The sequence below is a fragment of the Callithrix jacchus genome, chromosome 3, assembly GCF_049354715.1.
Source record: "Callithrix jacchus isolate 240 chromosome 3, calJac240_pri, whole genome shotgun sequence".
NCBI classification, from domain to species: Eukaryota; Metazoa; Chordata; class Mammalia; order Primates; family Cebidae; genus Callithrix; species Callithrix jacchus.
Window position 1 is genome coordinate 108311128 of NC_133504.1, and position 23072 is coordinate 108334199.

General features: G+C 38.8%; 1 protein-coding gene across 5 annotated transcripts in view; it reads left to right on the forward strand.

The window, feature by feature from the left end:
• Positions 1-1290: 1290 nt before the first annotated feature.
• GPRIN3 (GPRIN family member 3) overlaps positions 1291-23072 on the forward strand; it is a 68957-nt gene continuing 47175 nt past the window's right edge. The window contains exon 1 of one of the 5 annotated variants that reach the window (XM_078366835.1): positions 1291-1419. The gene's annotated coding sequence lies outside the window, so the exon portion shown is untranslated. Of the gene's footprint in view, positions 1420-1547; positions 1981-5077; positions 5502-23072 lie in introns of those variants that run through there. The other 4 variants (XM_035293324.3, XM_035293325.3, XM_008992982.6 and 1 more) reach the window with 4 other exon arrangements.

Sequence of the window (23072 nt, forward strand, 5' to 3'; positions counted from 1 at the left end):
TGGCTAGCCCGAGAACCCAGACACAGCCTGAGAATCTTTCTTAACCCACCTTCAGGAAGCAGCTATCAATTAACTAGACCTGGCATAAAAGAAGAAATATATTTAAAATCCCTGATCTAATGGCTTAGAAAATTTGATCTTTTGGCCTGTAGCATGGGCATTACGTGGGAACTTGTTAGAAATGCCTATCCTGGGCCAGGCGTGGCTCACGCCTGTAATTCCAGCACTTTGGGAGGCCAACACAGGTGGATCACCTGAAGCCAGGAATTCAAGACCAGCCTGGCCAACGTGGTGAGACCCCATCTCTACTAAAAATACACAAATTAGCCGGGTTTGGTGGCAGGTGCCTGTGATTCCAGCTACTTCGGAGGCTGAGGCAGGAGAATCACTTGACCCCATGAGGCAGAGGTTGCAGTTAGCCAAGATCACGCCACTGCACTCTGACCTAGGAGACAGAGCCAGACTTCGTCTCAAAAAAAAAAAAAAAAAAAAAAAGCGTTTCCTTAGTCCCTACCCCTACCCCAGATGTATTGGATCACAATCAGCATTTTAAATAAGATTTCCTAGGTGAGTGCTGTGTACTAGTTGAGAAGACCTATTTTGGATTGGTTTGAATTCCAGCTGAGCAGGTACATTGTGTGACCTCAAGCAAAGTGTTTAGATCATCTAAGCCTGTTTCCTCTTCCACAAAGTGAGGAATAATACCCACCTCAATGGGTTGTAGTAAGAACTAGAGATGCTGTATATAAGGCATTTGCACAGAGCCTTCCAACAAATACCCAGTTAATAATGAAGCTCTTATCGTATCATTTTGCACCATCTACAGCTGCTAAACATACTACACATCCATTCAGGATTCTGGAGCTGCTCAACAGGGACGATTTCCAAAGCCCTCTAAGCCCATGGGGTAGCGGGGAAGGGGTGGGGAAAGGAACACTGCCAGTAGTGCCTCTCCGAAAACGCAGGGTACTGTACATTTTGCAAAACATATTACACATCGGATGATCTTGCTTACAGATCTTCACTGCACGTGGCTTTATTGGAAACCTTCTGCTAGAGTCCAGACTCAGTCATGGAGTCTGGTGACCTGTGGGAAGGAGCAAGGGCCAGAATGCCTACTGAATAGCTCTGTACCTCCAGCCCCCGTCCTTAATCCCTTCCTAACTTTCCATCTGTCTCTGGTCTCCAGGGGTGCAGAACCACAACCCACCTGCCCCTTCCCAGCAGCCTGGGAAGTCTTTCCCCCAGGACCGGGAAGGCGGGGGAGGGGGCTTGGAGGGGGCGGAGCTCGGCCTCCCGCTGCCGCCGGTGCTGCCGCCGCCGCTGCCAACTGCAAAGCTGTCGCCCCTGTCTCGGATGCTCAGGCTGAGCAGCGCTGGACAGATGGGTGCACCCCGGGCCTGACGGATGAGCAGTCAGGCAAGTGAACTCTCACCTCCAAACTGGCTCTGGGCCCTAAGGGGGCGGCGGCGGCGGCGTCTGCAGCCCAGCGGTGGCGGCAGCCCCCTAGGTTTCCTCCCGACTGCTGCGCGCAGCCTCTGCTCTTTGCATAGTAATTTCAGTTCCTGAACGCTCGGAGCTCGCTCCGGGACCAGGCTGAGAAGGACCTCAGCTCGCGGGCCCGCAGGAGCCAACGGTGTGGCGCCGAGAGCCGGTGCTTGGGATATGCGACGGGAGGCCCCCGCCACAGCTCAGGCAGTGGCCCCGCCGCGCCGCGGAGCCAGGCAGAGCAGGTAGGAGACCCGCGGCCGCAGGAGGAGACGCCCCCTGCGCACCTCAGCCCGGCGGCCCGCGCGAGGGACCGGAGCCTGGCGGTGTACTCCGGGGATGCGGAAAGGATTCGGTCCCACATTTTGCCTAGGGATCCTTTGCCTGTTGCTCTTGTCTCCGTCCCACCCTGCGCTCTAGGAGGGGCAGTCTTTCTCGCAGGTGATGAATTTCTCTGCAAGGTCATTGCTCTTTTAGGCTCTGGCTTTGAAGGTAAATGGGAGAAGAAGCCTGCTGATCGTGGGCAGGGGAATTTATTATCAGTCAGGTCTGCACACTGCGAATATCCGAATAGGTGTGTGTGTGTGAGACTGTGCGTGTGTGCATGTGTGTAATAAAATATTTATCTCATTTTTCCATACTTAACCGCTTTAAGGTCAAAACACCATAGAAATATATACCACATAGGCATTTATATGTATACACACATATATTCATATGTATATAGTTTTTCTTGAGGTAAGCAGAAAGAAAGGAAGGGCGGGCAGAGATTGATAAAAGGAAATCATTGTAGAGACCTGTTCAGTAATAGAGGCGAACTTTGGAACCACATTAAATTGAGGTAGAGACTAGAGGTGATAAACGGTTCTTTCAAGATGGGCTTTAGAAGGGGTCTGAAGGAGACTGTCAGCCAACACACACACAGATCTTCATGCTCTCCAGGCAGATGGAAACGATGTAGGCGAAATTTCAGACGCAACAATGGACAGTGAAAGACGAAAACAAGGAGAGATACTTAATAGACACTGGGAAGTGAATTGGGTGGTGGGAAGGCATCGAATCCAGACCAGGTTTCAAGGGCTTTCTGGAGGGGCGTTGGGAGAAATCACTGCTTGGGGTGTGGGCAGTTCAAGGTTAAGACGATGTGGATGTCCAGAAAGCAGCCGAGGAGATGGGCAAAGGCAAGGGCTTGGAGGGGGAGGGGAGAAACGGAGCTCTGAGCAGTCATTAAAGAAGCACCCACCTTTGAGTAAGGTGTCTTCTTCCTCTAGGTTAAAGCAGTACTTGGATATGCTCCATCTAAATATTTTCACAACACATTTGTTTAAAGATCCATTGGACCATGTTTTCATTTTGTTTTTGCAAGGTATCTGGGTCATGGTGGGACTAGAAGAAACTGAAGTGTTTACAACACCAGCAAGATTTGAGAGAGAGGCTTGATTAAGGCTTAGCTTCATGAAATATTTACACATCTCCTGCGTGGGCTTTTGTTTGCTCTTGTTGGTGCTGCTGCATATTTTACTTTGATAATGCTTTGAGTGTACTTCTCCCGAATGTGCTTATTTTCCAGTTATAAACTATTCTTTCTTTTCCCATTGTGCTCACCACTGGCCTGCCCTGAGTAACAATTGTGGGAATAAAGATACATGAATCACAGTACAAAGCAGAAAATCTTCTCTGCTGCTCTCTGCAAAAGACAGGAGTTTGCATGAGAGAATGTCCTTTTGAAATAGAAGCAGGAAGAACATTTTTTGAGTTTTTGTGTGTGTTTAGTTTTCCAGGTTTTGTGTGTCTTTAATTGGGGAAATAGGTTATTAATTCAAAAGAGGAAAAAAAGCAGCAATTGCAAGTCTAGATAGATGTTATATGATTGGAATTTATTTCGGAAACAGCAGAGGAACTCATGGAGAGCCATGTACAGTGTGTTGTGGTGTGGTGAGACTTCACCTAATCACTAACTAGACTTCTATGAAAACGATTGGGACAAAATCACAAGTGCATCAGCTTCACATGGGAAGTAGAGGACTGAAGCATAATATGAATCAGATCAGTGTCAGTTGGAGGGCAGGCTGGATTCCAGCAAGCTGTTTTGAAATTTGAGTATTTTAATTGCCTCAAAAGAATTGCCCAATATATTTAATTATTTGTTCCTGCAACATTTTCTTAATAATGCCTCAACATACTTAAAAGACTATATTTAGATCCAGCTATACTTCACTGTTTGAATTTCCAGTCACAAAATCTGCAGCCTGCAGGAAGCACGAAAATATTGGTCCTAGAATCAGAAAATTGTAAGATATTGGCCTCAGAGAATGAGGACACATGATTCTAGCTGCAGCTCATATAAGAGTTCTTTCAATGGCAGCTGCTCCTGCCCTTAATGCACTCATTCATTCACTTGTTCATGAATATACGTTAATACATTTAACATACAGTTAATCCTGGACTAGACATGGTCCTAGATTGTGGAATAAAAGAATAAAAAAGACATAACTCAGCCTACAAAACTTGGGAGAGAGATTGCCAGCAACCACTGGTAGAGTGCCCTGACAGGGTGCTGTGGAAGCCAGGGAAGAGGTGGGGAGAGTAAGGAGAGTTTCCCATGGACCTGAAGGATGAGAGGACCTATCCTGGTGAAGAGGAGAGGGGAAGGACATTCCTAGCATAGGGACCAAAATAAGCAGACACCAAGAAAAACAAGTAGTTTGAAAAATAAGTTGAAAAACAGTGTGAGTACATAAAGGTGGAAAGATAAGAATGGAGAGGGCAGCAGGATCCATCTAGAAACTGAAGTCCGGAAGGGCTGCCAACTCATCTGGTCAATAAACCATTTGATCCTGGTAAGTTAGGTGGATGCATTCATTTTGAGGATCTATGGTATTCTGATAACCCAAATTCATATTCTTCAAATATCTAGAAACTATATTTACCTTAATTTATAATAGCCTGCTTAAAGGAGAAAAAAAATCTTAATTCTTTTGACTCAGATAATCATCCAGAAGTCTACCACCTACTTTGCATATTAGAAAAATAAGAGAGAAAATGAGGGAATAGAGGTTTGAGTTTTAGAGAAATGAGTTATAAAAATTCAAGGATTCTTATTTTTATGAGAACAGGGCTCAGGGGAAAAGAATGACAAATAGTATATATTCCAGGTATTTACTTGTCTTAGATGACTCCAAAAGGCATTCATATGTTGGTGTAAAAAAAATGGACTGAATGAACAAGTAACTTAGGAACACAGGTTAAAGAGACCCTAAAGGCCAAATACTCCTTTTAAAATTATTTTTTAAACGAGAGAAATAGTTAACAGTAATCCCATAGTAATCATTGTGTCCTTCAAGAATGGTGCTTTTCAAACCAATCCACTGTGAAGTCAGTTTAATAGGTCTGATCAGTATTTGTATTTTTGAAAAATAAAAGGACAAAACAGAAGAGTAAGTATTGCTCATGAAATTCCTTAAATATATATACGTGTGTGCGTGCGCGTGTGTGTATGCGCGCGCGCAAGCTGCATAATGGACTGTGATGTAAAATGTATACCTCATTATACCTCATGTTCCAAAAAGTCTGAAAGCTACTGCTTTACGTGATACATAGAAGAGATGCTCCAAGTTTGCAAGACGCCAGGACTCAACCAAAGATCTGACAGATCTGATATGCAAGCATTTTCTGCAGTATTCTGAATAGCATAGTTGCCTGATTGAGGAAGTCAAGACTTATGACTTACCAAATACATGGCAGTAAAGTCGGAGATTCATATCGTTGGGGAAGGATTTAGTTTGGAAAGGCTTCAAGGAGGAATGGGACCTTGAGTTAGTTTATAAAAGACGGATGGATCTGGATGGCAGTGAGGAAGGGGTGCTGGCTGATTTTGTGTCTATAGAAGGACGAAGTGAAGAATGAATTGGATAATGGCAGTGATATTTAAGAATCATTTAGAAAGGAAAAAATAAATATCAAGTTGGGGGAAGAGAATTGCAGTAGAATTTCAGCCTGGACTGAAATATCATGTGAGTTACTTTAAAAAAAATTTCACTGTGTATATTTAAAATATATAACATAATGTTATAAGAAACATACATATATATATTATATATGTTTAGTAAAATGGTGATGATAACTCTAGTGGAACAAAGTAATATATACATCATCGTTTATATCTCCTGCATTGTATCATTTGACCTGGATGTCTCCTTTCCTTCTCCTGACCACCTTCAGCCTGGTAATCACTGTCTTAATTTCTATCTCTGTATATTTGATCTTTGTTGGGTTGTTAATTATTTTATGACTAAGATCTATTTTCCTAATACTGCTACTTTATAAGAAAATCTAGACAACATCATAAATCTGCCATTTCCTGCCATCTTTTTATTTATTTTGCAGTAATTTGCTGATTAGGCCTTGATTCAGATGAATCTTACTGCTGAACTATTGACGTTTCAAGATACACCACATTGTGGTATGAATATTTTATCTCAGAATGCAACTACAGTCATTGGCACAGAAGGCCAAGGTGGTCATGTGAGGAACTGACAGGCTGTGAAGATGAACCAGATCTCTTGGTAGCCATGAACTCCTGAAGGAAGGGCAGCATCTGCCATATTTTCTTTTTGTCTGTTGCTCTATGACTTGCCCATCTTCTTAGTTAGATATTTAAATATGTTTGTATGCATTTCTAGAAATTTCATTCTTGTGTTTTTCTGTAGCCTAATAGTTATTTTGAGGAGACAAAGTCAGAGGAGAAAACCTTACTTGTGTTTCTGAACATTTTCTTGGTGGGCTTTGTTCAGCTCTAGCTGTCTTTTCTCTGGAATAGAACAATCTTGTGATATTGATATCCTTTTGAATGAAGCTGCACTTTAAAACAGAAGAACAGTGCCAGTTAAGTCAGAGATTCATCTGCTTGAATTAGTTGATTAGGAGTGCAACCAAATATGGAACTTTGCCCTTTTTATTGTTTGTTTAATAAAGATGGCTTGGACCATTTTCTTACCTTTCTTTTCCACATCAGAATGTTCAAATTAGTGATAATCTAACTTTTTTGCATAAGACTCAAGTATGGAATAAACATTTAGAGTCTGCATTTGGATTGAAATGACATTTACTGAATTTCGAAGAGAAAATGTATATACTGTTACAATTTAAATTACTTACTGTCTTGAAAACCAGTGAGAAAAGTTTGCACAGCTTTTTAACTGGGCATATTGGAGTTGACAACATAGTAACAGTTTTCTAATTTTTCATGTCGGTTATTAGATTATTGGCTTTATTTTGAAGCTAGCAGCATAATCTGGGGCCCCAATTATAATTACCAGGCAGTTATAAATGACCCTAATCTGAATCTGAATCTAGAGGTAGGGCTTAGAAATCTGTATTTCTATAAAGGTACCAAAAGGATTCCAATAATTAGATTTGGAAGCTATTGTCTTTATTTACAAAGAAATAAAATGACTACAGATGAGTCCCATGGAAGTTAATAACTGTTTCAAGTCACTGATAGAGCTAAAGCAAAAATCCAAAACTTCTCTTTCAAATTCTCCACTCATTCTTGGTGAAGGAGAGAAGGAACATGACCTGAAGACAATGTCTAAGAGTCCTCTCCATGGTGAGGGAGGGGAATCAATTACTATGCACCCTTCCTCCAAAATTAACAGTCAGTGCAGTAAGTCTGTCTAAATGACAATGCCGTGATCTCATCTCTGTCCCAAGGGTCTAGTGTGGCAGAAATATTGTGAAGATCAGCTGGATGATCTAAGACAAGACAATTTCTTGGCCTAACACACCATATTCCATTTTAAAACTTTGATTCTTGGATCCTAAGTGTGGATACCAAGCCACCTCTGGAAGATTGGTTTAGTCGTGATTTGCAGCTTTGTGACACTTGCAGAAGCAAGAGAACCCTAAAAATATTCTGGAGGCTAGACAGTAAAAACTCCCAATGTCAGGCATCTCTGGGGACCTCAGCATTGTTGCAAGTTCAGTAATGGACAGCTGGAGGATGCAGATCTATCTCCAAAGCTCCTTTGACAATCACATTTGCATCTGTTAATTTTCTGGAGAAAAAGAGTTACAGAGAATTTTTTTAACTTGAATTGCAACAGTCCATCCAAGTGGGAGGTCTAGTTTATGAAGAATAATCGGATGCCTTATGTTGATAGATTCTTGAGAGCTTTTCAGAAATCAGTTGTTATTGATTTCTAAATAGCATAAAATGGAAATAACCATGCTATGTCTATGGGAAAATCTTCTCTTTCTTTATAATGTATAACTTTGATTAAATGAGATGCTTGAGGGAGTAAAGTGTTTGTGTGAACTATATTTTCTGAGTAATCAGAGCATTTTTTGTCTCAATTCTTGTTGACAATTTTTCTAAAATGTAATCACCTCCAAATATTACCAACATTCAAAATTTTGCATTGCCTTTGTGTCTTTATTCTGAATTATGACTGTATAGGACAGAATATAAAATAGAGGGTTTTCTTGTATTTCTTCCTTTTTACTCTGTGATATGAATGTGCTTTCTCAGTGTACATTTTTTTTAATTGTTGTTCAGAAATGCAAAAGACATTTGGCTCATTGTGAGTTCTACTTAGTTGGAGTTTGGTCTTTGCCTTTGCCATTACATCGCTCTGAAATGCTCATTCATTCACTCTAAATTAGTTTCTCAATCCACTCAAAACATAGCTTAAAGCACCATGATTGCAGCAAAACTTTTGTAATCCTTAAGACCTGTTTCTAATTTGTTTTATACATAGCATGATTCTTAAATTTATATTTAGTTGTATTGTTAATTAAGCATGCCTTTCTTTGAATTTTTTATAAGGTATTTCTCCTTGAAAAATGCAGGCAAAAATGAAGCAGCTAGAATTTTAATTGCTAATTAAAATTAAGAAGTTTTAATTCCAGTAAAAATTGTAGTCAGAGATAAAGTTAGTAAATGCATGCTAATTTTCACCTGCACTCTTGGTTGAGTAAAAATTGCTTATGACAAATGGGTACAGATGATTGTTCTTGTTTTCATGTCGAACATGTTCCGAAAACAGTCAGAGAGCAGAAGTCTATCATTGTCAGGGTAATGGGCTGAGCTCTGATTAAGTGAGTAAAAATGCACTTACAATCTCCTTTCACATGAGAGATTGCCAACCCAAGTGGATTCTCAGTGCAGAAGAGAGCTTTGCTGTGAGCATCTGAGAGACCTGGTGTACTTCACTTTACCTATGTAGGCCCCAGATTTGGAGATGTATATGCCTAATCAGAATTGAAAACTGGCAGTCTGTGGCCTCCAGGTATTTATTTTTTAATTAAACCAGTGTTTAAACATCAGCTATATTACAAAAAAATGAAACCCTGACCCACATTTTATAGGCTGGAGCTGAGCAACAGTATACGCTACTTTCACTGTAGTCCCCATTTCTCAATGTCTCGCTGACACTGAGCATTTATGTAAGTCACTTGTGCCCAACAGCTTCACTTGATTATGTTACTACCTCAAACCTGTGGGTATTGAGTCTGTAAAGTCTGGACTACTGAGGTGTTTTCTAAATACCATTGAGCTCCAAAATGCTATGACTACACTCATGAAATTGATGTGTCTACAAAGCAGAAAGGTAATGGTTCCAAATATAGTTAACTCCCATGAACCATAGTGAGGGTCTAAAAAATTGCAAACATCAAAATATGTAGACTCTGTGAAAGTTTAATGAATACAAATTGAGTTAACCTGGTCTGTTAAAGAATACCAGAGGTTTTCATCTGTGTACTTGCTTGCTTTTTACTGTACCACCAGTGGCAAATAAAAAACATTAGCAGTTTTAATAATAAGGTAATTTATGTTTTCTTTACCTTAAAGATCAATGACTGAGATCTCACATTGGATTGTTTTATGTATTTTTAAATGCACCATATCTTTATCTTATGTATAACTTTTTAAATATAGATCAAACTTGCATAGCTTCCTGAAAGCCCAGAGTATATCTCAATCTTTCAAGTGATGCTGAAAGTAGCATTTTATTTAGTTATTTCACTTTACAGTGAAAGTAGCATTTTATTTAGCAGTCCTGGTAGTTGAGATAAACTTTCAGGAGTAGTATCAACTTATATCCCAGCGTCTGTTTCTGCATAGCCTAGAAATGCTCCGTTAATGATTGCAGTAGGCTGTGTTTGCAACCCCTCTCTGAGGCTAGGCAGATCACTGCACAGTCTGGCCACTTGATTGTGTAGAACTGCTCTGTTAATATGACTAAAAACTGAGGTGACTGCATCAGGGTTGATTTATTCATGTTGCAAATAAAGACAAATGCCCTTTTGAGGCAACACGTGGGAAACTTAGGCAGATCTCTTCTGTAGGGAAAGCTGTCCTTGTAGCACTCTGAAATCCCTCATGTCTTCTTAACTTCTGCTGCCACTTTCCTTCCTCACGCACACTTCGCTACATACCACCCCCACTTCGTGCCTCCTACTTTACTTCTAAAAACATCCTCTCATCTAATTATTAATCCTAAAGTGTCGGTGCTTCAGCAGCTTCACTCTGAGAAGACAGTGCCAAGAATAGTACCAATTGAAACTAACAGAGGACACAGTGGCAGATCGACTCCATGCTTTCTTTGGAGAGAGTGGCATTTCCTTATAGAATGGTGGCCATGTTTAAGTATTTGGCGTCCTGTCACCCGAAATGAATTCATAATATATGAAAGACCATAAGTGTTAAGTCTTGAGAGAGAGTTATTTTTTTGAAAGGGTCATTTAAAACACAAATTTAGTTCACGGAAATGTTTATGCTCTTTTATGAAGAAACTGTTTTGCTATTCCCCTGGTGGCTATTTTGATGTTTAGAACTATAATGATGGGTTTTTAAGAGATCCTCCCTCTGGGGTTTGTGGCTTTTGAGTGGCGAAGTCTGAGTCTCCGAGGAGGGAAAAAATTTAAAACCTGAGCTGGACTGGATTGAAGGTATGTCAATTCCTTCTACTTTGCAAATTCAATCAAAGCTTTCCTCCAATTGGAAATAGGAATCTATTTAGGAGGTGAGAGATAGGATGTGAAATGGGGTTGGCAGAAGGCCCTGGTTTAGAGAAGGTGAATTCTTTGGATCATTTAATAAATCTGTATCGAGCACTTGACATATATATTAAACCCTGTTCTGTGTGCTAGGGACTCGAAATTGAATAAAACATAGTCTGAACTCTCAACTAATTCCCAGACGACGGGAATAAGCTCAGTAATAAATATAGTTCAACAAAATTAGAATGGGCTCTTTTCCTGGTCACGATCTCAGAGAATTCCCCTGGTAGCCTAACAACCTGGGTACCTCCCCTGTCCTAACCAAGCAGCCCTGTGCCTCTTTCTTCCTTCCCGTGTGCCGAGCAGTTCAGCTTCATTTCCGTTTCTCTTCACAGCTTCACCACCTGCTTGCCACACCTGGGTTCCTTTCCTCCCTGCCAGGCTAACTTGAAAACTATACATCTTTCCCATACTCCACTTCCTTAATGTAGAAAATAAAATCACAGACACATGCATTTTCAACTTAATTCTGCTAAAAACAACTAAGAAACAGAGGGTAGCAGAAGTGACAAAAATGGAACAGATATAAGATGTAGAATTCTTCTAAGTTTCTGCTGGTCTGTGTACTACAAGAAATTTCTTTCTCATGAGTATACCAGAACCTCAGTGCAACTTCATTTCTATTTTTTTCCTATTCAAAAAACATCCACACATGCCAGTGAGATAAGTGAGAGTGATATTATGATAGAAATAACTTGATTTTTGAGTTTAGTATAATTCATTAGAGAAAACTGCTCTAAATTATACTTTATATAAATAATTTGCTGTCATTGGTACTTTATCTTTGCTCACCAATTGTTTGTGATACACGAGTGTATTTTAAGATTGTTTAAGGGCCACTGTTTTAGGTAATTGCTTAGACTCTCAGGAAGCTCTTCCACCTTTGGGGGATGATCTTGAGTTAAATCACTATTGGGGAATGTACCCATTCCAAAGATACTATAAATACTCAGCTGTTTACATAGCTGGTCTGTGAAATACCCCATGTCTTCTTGCTATTTTATCCTAAGGAGGTACTCTTACCACTCTCCATTGGTCCCCCTCTCCAGGGCTTCAACCTTGGAAGTTTAAGTGGTAATTTATGCCTCTGGAATGCCTGGCAAGTGATTCCATCTCTGTATTTGCCCCGACTGGGAGAAGAGCCTTCTTTGCCTCGGAGCCCAGAGGCTGGTGGTGTAGGGGCAATGAAAGAAAAGAGATGGAGCCTCCATTGTAAATTTAATGATGAGTGGGAAAGAATGAAAGACCAACTAAACACATGTGGGAAGAGGGTTCAAAATTCATTAAAGAAGGAACAGGAAACAAAACAAAAAACCACCTGAGGCATTTTGCCATCTTGATTCTAGAGCATAAGAGAACCCTAATACATGTCTCCATATGTATCCATCTGCTTTCCAGAGGAAACGGGTGAAGGCTAGACTACAGATATATATAAATACTTCAAAAATTTATTCTTCAGGCTTTTCTGCCAGTGGCATTTTGCTAAAACTACTTCTCTTTTAAAGGAATCTCTAAGGTTTGTACTATTAAAAAATAGCAAATTAACAATTCCCCATTCTGGAAATGAGGAAATAGATAACAGAACTTGCTGAAAGTTCCACAGATGGTAATGGGGCTGTGTGAATTCAGTTGTCCACTACAGTGGCCGTGAGCTTCACCACTGTGCTGCCCTGTAGGATTCCGTTGGCGATGCAAATCACAGGGGTCAAAACGTAGGGACTCAGTGCAGTTTTATGGACTGCTCTCTTCTATCTTGGATTTCATCTTGTGTTGCTTAAAAAACAAATGTGAACGTTTCTAAATCAGCGATAAGACAATTAGAAAAAAAATAGGGTGAGTTCAAAGACAGGTATTTTAGGTTAAAACTTTATAGATCATTGCATAGGTGATAAAATTGGCAAACATAACTTTTTATCAAAATACCAGGTAACACATATATTCAGCAAACAACATTTCTTTGTTTCTCAAAAGAAAAAACAAATGGGTTTCATATGTCACATGTGCATGCACACCCACAGATATACATACACTCACACACACACACACAGAAAAACAAGAAAAAGCAAACGTGTCTTTGTTTAACTGCCTGTGGACTTTGGACCTAGAAACTATTTATAGAACTAGTGTTTCCATGATTGATGTTTTAGTCATAGACATTCATTTACCTATGAAAGTTAAGCAATTCCTTATTATAGCTTACAGCTAAGTGTTCTCATTGCAAATAGAACACTAAAAAAAAAGGTAATCCATGCACAGGAGGCCCATTTGAGATAAATCTTCTTCTAATGAATTAATGATACTTGGTAGGAGGATGAATATCCCTATCTGTCCATTTGGAAGGTGAAAATCCACTAACTGAAAAAAAAAAGCCGTGATATATGCATTATTTTTTTTGGTTAGTTCCTTAGTAAGTGATTGGTTTTTTTTCCTAGTAAAATAATATTGACTGAAAAATAATAGAGGCATTAGTCTTATTACTGGACCCTTTTAATCATTTTGGAATGTCTTTACCACCTTGTGTCAGTGCAGAATTCAAGCTGTTTGTTCCAGGAGTCAGCACAGTAGAGCGCACTGCTTTTCAAAGTGCAGATGTCCAGCAGTGACCTGTGAGAGCATCTTAGGTAGTATACAAATTTGCTTTTTTATTTTAATACTTATGAATTTATTTAAATGTAGAAATATGTTCAGAACACTTTTCAAAGTATATTTTTAAAAATAAATGCTATGAAAAATAATATACCCAGTACATCAAACCTGTAATTTCACAGATATTATTTTTAGCACTAGGCTAATGTTTTCAACCAGTGTACCAGTTAAAGTCAATTTAATGAAAAATATTGAGTTAAAAATGGTTTAGATAAGAAGCACTTGAAGCTAAAATCATGAAATGGATACACAAACGTCACAGTTCCTGAAAGTGGTACATGAAGTCATGTCATTGTCCACAGCACCCCAGGTTCTCTCTGGAAATGAGAGGGCTGATCCAGAAATCCCTAAGATCAATTCTAGCTCTGATGCCCCACCACTTGTTTTTTTAACTCTTGCTTGTTTTTTTTTCTTCATACATGGGGTTATTTTCTGAATTTTAGGTCCCTTCTGCCTTGGTTGGAACCCAAAGGAGCCTTTCTCCTCTCCCCTTCTTCATCATCACCAAGCATGTATGCCTTCATTCATTTACACATGAAGTCATTTAACAAACACCCTATGGAGAGCTTATGGGCTAGGTAATGTGGGCATGCAAGAAAGCTACAGAGTTCTAGACCTCTGACTTCTGTGTAAAATGAGTATATGTGTCTGTGTTTCATATCAAAGTTAAGGCCCTTGAATGAAAGTCCTGGACTTCTGCCATAATCTTATCTTTGTAGTTCTTGGACAACTAAGGAAGGTCCCTTCATTGATAAAACGCATTATCAAGGCTCAAGTTACAAATTTAAAATGTGTGTTGCTGTACATCCGAATGCATAATGTATGAGAATGGAGAAAAGGGGTTTCTACATTTTATAGCCTGAAATGTGTTATTCTTGGGTCGTTTTGAATACCAAGGAAAAAATTAGTACTTTTGTGATTTTGGAGTAGAGGTTAATACATCTTTGGTCTGTTAGAAATGTTAAGTCTGAGTCACATGAGGATCTTTAACCTTTGTCAGATTTTTGGGCTTTTTGTAAACAGCTGCATTCAGAGGGAAATCAAGTTTCGATAGTGCTTACTGCTCTTCTATATAATTAAACTCCAAACATGTGGTTAAAGGTATATGACTATTTTTCCTTGGGAATTTGTCCCTGAGAAATATCGTTAAGATGTTTTAAAGCCCTTGATGTGGTGAGTATAATTGTCACAAATGTTTATGTGATATCAGTGTAGATGTTTTATGCTTGCCAGCAATTCATAAGATTTTGCTATAGTGGTGAAAAGGATAAAGCTGTGGTTTCCTGCTGGAGTTTCTATATAATAGTGAGAAAAGCATCAGAGGATGTAGTTGGTTGTGGTTATTTGCGCATACCCTGCTGCTCTTTTCTTTTTTGTAAAAAACAGGAAGCTGAAATTTGCTCTTTACTTAGTTCAGTTGATGTTTAATAAGGACTTATCTGTGTGCCAGTATGGGAGGATGTAAAAATGAGAAGATGCATCCCTGCCTTTAAAGACCATAAAATCTTCAGAAATTATGTAAAACAGTAGGAATTTAAGTGAAGAGGTCGAAGTGCTTTATGGCAGTATTTATTTATTCTCAGTGTACATACATTATGATAAAAATGGATTAACTGAAATTGGTTTCGATTTTTGTTAGAGGAGGGGGATCTCATTTTGTTGTCCAGGCTGGTCCTGGGCTCAAGTGATCCTCCCAGCTTTGCCTCTCAAAGTGCTGAGAGATTACAGATGTGAGCTATGCCCAGCCTGTTTTCAAAATTTTAGTGTTTAGATTTCATCATGAGTGATATAACTTTCCAAGTGTCACGTTAAAATATAATTCAAAGAAAAAACTAGTTCACTCAAGTGATTTTTAACTCATTATTACTCTGAAGTTCAAATTAATTGTTAGTTTTTCTGCATTCTCTGCTTATGGAGCAAACTCTCAATTCCTCAGCTTACCAGTTTTGAGAAGAATTATGTGAAAGAGCATATTCCAAGTCCCTATCCCCAAAACAAGATAGAATAAAATACATACTTAGGTGAAATAAATTAGTACTATTTCATTTGACAATATCGTAAATTTTTAAAAAGAAAGGCATGCACAAAAGAATATTTGTAACCAAGTGCGTATTCTGAATAGAAAATATTTAATGGAATCCCTATCACTTAAAGAAGCAGAACCACTATGGTAATATGGAATAATGGATTTACTTTTAAGTTTTAGACCTTACACAATTGTGGGAGCTTTGCAGTGGCTTTCACATCTGGTATGGAGCTAAAGTCATCATAGGTTAGCAGAGCTGGCAACCGGAAAGAAAAACTGGATTTGAAGTAGAGCTGAGCAAGGGCAAACTGGAACCTGCAGGAGAAAACAAAACCCATAAAGATAACTGGAACTTGTATTTGACGCATACCTCTTCAGCCTTAATGACCCTGACCTGGACAATCCAAAAGGGACTGGCACTCTTCACAGCAAAGCCATTCTTGCACCTGGCTCAGAAACCAAAAGAGGAGATCTGGGGGGAGCCAAAAGTCTGGCAGCCTGGCTGCTGGCTGACATGGACAAGGTGAGCTGGGAAGTCAGTGAGCTGCACCTTGTTGACTACACTGACCTTCAGAGCAGAATGCTGCTGTTTCACTTCTACCTTCCAAAGGTCACACAAATTTCCCTTGTAGTCAACTGGAATGAAGAACAATTAAGGAAAGGGAATTCTGGGAATGAGTTTCCATCAGATGTAAGTTGACAGTTGATACAAAACCTCCACAGAGGAGGCTTTGTATCTATAAAAGGAGAAGTGTTTGCAGTCAGGAAGTTCCTTGCTTTTGAGTTCTCCAGGAAGCCTTCCAACTGAATGATAAGTAATCCATGCTGCTCATGAACTACGCTTAAGAAGTTTTCTTGTATAGATTTCTATAAACTTATACAAATTTTCTTCTATACACAACTAGAAGTTGTTGGTTTACTTCCATTCAAATACTGAAGTTTCAGAAGAAGTAGATATTAATATAAAGAAATTCCAAGATTCATGTCATTTAAGACACTGAACTAATCTCTCCAAACTATGCATCATCCTGCAATATAAAAGTTAATGAGATTAACTAACATGTGGCTGGTTGATGTAGTGACAAAATTATTTTCCACCACGAAAATTCTAAGCTATATTTTTAGATTTCTGTAGGTGCTACAGAAGGTTTATATAGTATAATGTTACAGAAAAATGAAAGTTCAGTTAAGAAGTTGCTTCCCCTATGTTTCTTTTATTTATTGTTTTGTTTTGTTTTGAGTCTCTTGCTTGTAAGGATGTATGAATTGGTGCTGAATGAAGTGGTGAGCCTATCAATGGTGGAAGACAGACGCTATAGCCAGGATTCTTTCAATAAATGGGAGGTTGGCCTCTGCATCTTCTGAGAACCCTTCCATTTTCAAGATTCTTTGAGTCTTTATTAGTGACTCTCAACCTCTTTTTTGCCTTAACTCACTTGACAAATAGTTTGTACAGGTCAGGTCCCATCTGTAATTTCTTTTGTCTCATCTAAAAAGCACATTGAAATATATGTGATCTAATCTGTGAAGTTAATTAATTAATTAATTAATAATCCTTAATCTCTTACTTAAGTACCAGTAATAACAATCTTGTCTGTTGTATAATCATAAGAAATTTACTACACAAATATTTAACAATCCCAAATATATTTTTCAGTTTACCTCTTGGAAAAGCAAGAAAACAGAAATCTGTTTTTTCAGACATATAAATGAAAATGGAAAAATCCATGAAAAGGGAGGAAAGTGCACAGTTTTACTAAAATTCTTCTGTATTCCACAATTGACAAAATTAGGCAATACTAGATTAGCCTTTGGATGCATTAATTGTGTCACTGTATGGGTTAATCTAATCTGATCACATAGAAGCATTGATTTAAGTAGTATGTGTTTGGGAAAATCCCTGACCTTGGATGGGGTGGCAGACCTTCGTGTATACAAAGATGACTAGGAGTTTTTCCTTACCCACAAAGAAACCTTTAGTCTAGTGGGAGAGCTAATACAAAGAACCAAATGAAGAGAGAGGAGGAAAAACTGAATGTGGGCTGAATATTAAAGCAGAAATATTTTGGTTCTAAAAAGATGAAGTTTTAAAATTTCATCCCACACTCCGTACTAAGAATGGCAGAGAAAAAGCAAAAAAAAAGGAAAAAAATTGAAAAGCTCTGACAATACCAAGTGTTGGTAAGAATGTGAAGCAACTGGAATACTACTATGTTACTAGTGAGAATACAACATGTGGTAGAGACCCCATGGAAAGTATTTTGGCAGTTTCTTATACAGAAGTTAAATGTTCACTTACCATATGACCTGGCAGTCCCACTCCTATTTATTTAAGCGACGAGAAAACCTATGATAACATAAAAACCTATTTACAGCGGCTTTATTTGTACTCTTCAAAAATAGGAAATAACTCAAATGTCCCTCAACTAGTAAGTGAATAAAGAAACAGTGGCACATTCATGCAGTGAAACAATGTCCAGAAGTAAAAAGGAACAAAGTATTGACATGTACAACAACAGGGTTGAATGTCAAGAACATTTTATTAATTAAAGAAACCAGACCTAAACAGCTAAGTGCTTTTATATTTATGTACCATTCTGGAGAAGACAATACTATGCATGTGGAGAAAGAAGTTCTCATTAAAGGTGAGGAGAATTTGACTACAAAGGTGTCATGAAGAGGAATCTCTTGGTGGGGGACAATGGGAATTATTCTGTCTTGATTGTGGTAGTGGTTACACAGAAGCATTTGTCAAAACTCATAGACTTGTACACCAAAAAATAGTAAATATAACTGTATGTAAATTGTGTTAATTCATAAAGAAAAAAATCCAATCCCAAATCATGGTCGTGAATATAGCATCCTCCTAGTTCTGAGGTCAGAAAAGCAGGCATACGGAGATGTTAATCCTGCCCTCTGTTTATTGACACAGAAATATGTACTCTCTGAACAGATTTGCACTCTGATAGCCAGAAATCTTGGGTTAGTTTCTGTCTCAAACGTCTCTTTAAATGGATGGAGGCAAGTATCATGGGACCCTGGATGTCAGCTGACAGTTCTGTTGCCTAAAATAATGTTATGTTCACCATCTGGTGAGCGTGTGTGGGAGTAGTGTGTGCTCACTGTGTCCTCTGCTGTTTGTGTATGAACGGGGCATACGGCAGTCTCTCTCCAACCTCATATTCACAAATGCTGAGAGAAACTATTTATTCCAATATTGTTCATTGAGGTCTTAGTAAATGAGAAGTGCTGCGTTACATGCTGTGAGGGCTACATAGGGAGCTTCCTAGAGTCCCTATCAAAAATGGAGCTCATAACATAGCATGAGAGATAAGACATATGTCTCCATAACTGTAATTCAATCCGATTATGGTAAATCCTATAATTGAAGTTTCCTCACTGTACTATGGCTATTGAGAAAAGAAAGTTTTCACTTCCTGCCGGGGGTATTGGGACAGGATTATTTTGTGGAGAGTGTGGCATTTGGCATTTGTCCTGAAACTTAATGCTTCCAATGGATCCTAAGCCCTTTGAGAAACGGATCCTTCCTGCCTTATTCACTGGCTTTTCTCCATACCCTAGCCCAGTCCCTGATGTACACTATTGCTCCATCAATGCTTTGATGTTAATTAATGAATAAAATAAAGGACAGTCAGCATTTTCAAAGGCAGAGAAGACATGAGCAGAGGAATGCAAGCAAATGATTCAAGCATATTTGAAAAACTAAGAGTAGGGCCAGGTGCAGTGGCTCATGCCTATAATCCCAGCACTTTGAGAGGCCTACACAAGAGGATGGGTGGAGCCTCAGGAGTTTGAGACCAGCGTGGGCAACATAGCAAAACTCCATCTCTACAAAAAAATACAAAAATTAGCCAGGCATGGTGATGTGCGCCTGTGGTCCAGGTCTCAAAAACAAAACAAAACTCCTGAGAATAGTTCAGCTTGGCTGGAGTATGGGAGGATATGGGAAGCAATGTTCCAAAATGGTGTTGGAAACAAACTGAAGAGTGCCAGGTTAGGTGATTTGAACATATTTCAGTCTAAGAAGCTACTGACAGACTTTTGAGCTGAGAGTGATGTGATCAGATCTGTGTTTTAAAAAAGATGTCATTTGACAATGATTATTAGACAGTGACTCTTCGTGATTACATAAGCTGCATTGGAGCAAGTGGAAAGATGGTGTCTGAGGCAGCTGCACCTCATGCATGAAGGTACAGGCAGTTATTGAAATATGGCACCTGGAAAACAGGAATCAGAAGACCTAGATCAAGTCCTCACTTTGCTTCTACACTGTGGAGCAAAACTCATACATTTCTGAAACCTCAGTTTTTGTGTCTGTGAGGTTAATGTGGAAATTATAAGAAATAGTATCTGTGGGAGCTTGTTTTATTGTAAAGAGCTATATAAATTAAATGTAACATTTACTGACATTTGAGTCTTGAATGTTGGAAAGATAGTTGCAAATATTTCTGGCAGTGATGCCACAAGAGTTGATGACTCTGTGACTCTAGGAAGTAAAAGACAAAAACTGGTACAATGTCTCCAGGTTCTGACGGAGAATGTTGGTGCCATTAACAGAATTAGTGATGTCAAGAGGGAAAGTTTGTTTTGGCAGAATGATATCGAGTCTAGTGTTGGCTGTTGCTTGGGACCCTGGCAGAATACGCAGGTCAGATATTTGGCCTGCACTTATTATGTAATAGAGGAGGACCAGGGACATGAGGAAAGGGAGATGCCTGGATTGAGAGCAATCAAGGTCAGTACCATTAGTTAGCCTAAGATTAGACGAGATGATCAAGGACAGGAAAGAAGAGGCCTGAAAGAGAATTTTCAGTAAAACCGACATTTCAGGTCAAAGAAGGGATTAGTTTGATCTAAGGCTACAAAGGGATGGTCTGAAAGTGGAAAGAAAAAGAAAACATCAGAGAGGTAACCAGTGGTGAAAACGATGCCATGAGTTCAAGATGGAGGAAGAATAAAATTCCATTCCTTGATCTTAAAACCGAAAAAATAATACCTGCCTGTGGGCTTGTTGTGGAGAGTAAGAGACAGTGCTGAGTGCCATCTCCTACACACGGGAGCCCAAAAAGTAGGAGCTATTATTAGTACGGTTGTTGAAATTTATTCTCATTTTTAATGTTACCCAGATCTTGTGAGGGTTATATGTGATGGTGCCTTTTTATTTTAAGATAAATCATAGGCTAAATTTGCTGCATAATAACATCTCCTGACCTTTAAAGGGTAAAATGTAGTTCATCCCCAGTTTTAGAAGAACTGCATTCAGTTCTGACAAGAGCATATTGTTTTTCTGAAACTCTCATGGGAGTGTCCTGCATGGAAAAACAAATTCCCCTCCTCCAGGCCAAAGTTGAATCCTATCAAGGTACACAGAATAAGAACAACTTGCTCATCAGCTGCCCACTGCCCTCATGTAGAATATATTAAACCTGAATTTCACTCCTGAAGGTGGCAGTGAGATGCACTAATGTAAACTTTATTGACCCAGAAAATCATTTGTGAAAAGGAAAAAGTAGAATATTGGTTAAATATATATACCCTTTTACAATTTCTTATAAATGAGAGACCAAGACAGCATAGAACAACCATCAAATGTACTTGTGTCATATTAATTATTCCTTCATCTTGATCTAAAAAGCCAACCAAGAGCCAGTTGGCTTTGCAAAGAGAAAAAAACAAAAAGCCTGTCTTTGGGATCACACGTCTTTTCTCAAATCTGCCACCTTAAAAATGTATGCAGTTAGGAAGTCACAGTGAGAAAACCGTCAAGGCTCAGGGGCATCTGCCAGTGCTCTGGGAAAAACTATCAAATGCCAGGAGCGAGATTCTGTCATCTGTAAGGGTCGTCGAGGCACTGAAATTAGACAGTACATTATTCCATATGTTCAAATGATCAATCAAAAATCACAAGCACTCACAAGAAAATAATTTTTTTGGTCACTGTCTGATATAAGTTTGCAAATGTTCTTCTATATTTGCAGTGGTCAGTAAAAATCAAAATTATTATGGCATCAGCCTATCAGTCTTTCTTAACTTTAGGATTTATTATGATTTTCCTAATATTCAAAAACACTTCTAAACACTCCCAATATTTCTCTCTTTTCTTTCATTCCACATTTTATTTAATAGAGTCATTCCTGTTTTACCCATTTCAGGGTTAGAACTTTGAAATCGTTTCTGGAATTAAATCTATTTTCTTAACCTGGCATTGAAGTCTATTCCTAATAAGCTTGTGTCTAGAACCAAATTTCCCAATGAGCATCCCAACCTCCACCCCATTTTCTCCCCACCCCAGGTCTTCCTGCATACACTCTTAAGTTCCGGGTGACAATGTACCACGTAGACCACAGTAAGTCTGTGCTTCCCTGTCTTTGGATCTTTCCTTAGCCTCTTCCCTTTGCCCAAAGGCTCAACTTTTAAAATCCAACTCAGATCTTTATCCTGTGCTGGGAAATAGCACACAGTCAATTTCGTGTTTCACTGTATTAACCACAGGTTGTACCATACAACCCCAAAATTTCAATAGCCTTAAGCTGTTGAATAAAATTATATGCATATTTTTAAATCTCTGCCGAATACCTCCAAAATACCTTTTAAGTTCATCCTAGTGTTAATTAGCCATTTGCTTTCTTGTTCTCTCATGGTATTTTTCTCTACATGTCTAGTACAAGAGTTACTTTTCATGGCGTATCAGCTCTAAAATATTTAGTTTTGGAGGGCAGTTTGTATATCTTGTATATATCTTTGTATAGCCCCCACAGAATTTAGCACAATGCCTTATGCATAAGAAGCCTCAATAAACAGTTGTTGAGTTCATTTCCATTTTCCATTGAGTTCACTACTGAATTCCTCAAGATTCTGAGACCAGGGTAGTTGTTACATTTTTTTACAGAAAGGGCCTCCTTAAGTTACTCAGACTGAATCCAGTTAGCTCACTATATCCTCAAACTCCTGGGCTCAAGTGATCCTCCTGCCACATCCTCCCAAGTACCTGGGAATACAGGCACATACCACTGGGTCAAGCTGGAGTAGTAGAATTCAAAAATAATTTGCTTTCTAAGTATTTAGGGGGCATTACCTTCTAAATCCTTGTAAGATTAATAGTGGTTTTTTTTTTTTTTGGTCTTAAGTGTCTTGGTATCTTTATTTTGATGGGAGAAAAATAGTATTTTCCCTGTCAGCACTTGATGACTTTTCTTTTTTGAGAGTCTTGTTTTCTCAAAGGAAAAAGAGAAAATTAATGTATAAAAGGATATCTACATAGGAAATTTAAAAAATGAAATTGAAGTCACATTCTAAAAAATATGAAGAAAAAAGGCAAAAAAACTATAAAATTTTTTAAAGTAAGCTTTCTGAAGATGATGAGGTAGACTCTCTGATGAAAAGAAATACCCACTGTGATAAAGACACAATGTAGGAAAGCACCAGTGAAAGGCAGACTTGGCTGAAAGAGAAATACCAAACCTGTTCCCAAGCAGGTCCCAGACAGAGGACAGGCCATTGAAAAGTTGAGCACAAGATTTTGGGGGCCATTGTTATACCATAGTTGTGATGAACACCCCACCCTATTCCAACTGTACATCAGCAGATGGTCTTTAATAAGACCATCAGCAGAAACCTTAGTGTAGTTGAAACATTCTCATATTTTGCAAATTCGTGTTTCTCCTAACTTCTGCCTCCTTTCACTACCATTGTTAAAACAGAGAATATCACAACTATTCAAGCATTATTTTTCTTAATTTGTATTAACAAATACTTATGTCATCTTTGTTTACATATATGTACATTCACATATAATTGAGCAACCTCTGCATAAAGAAAAATGTCTAAA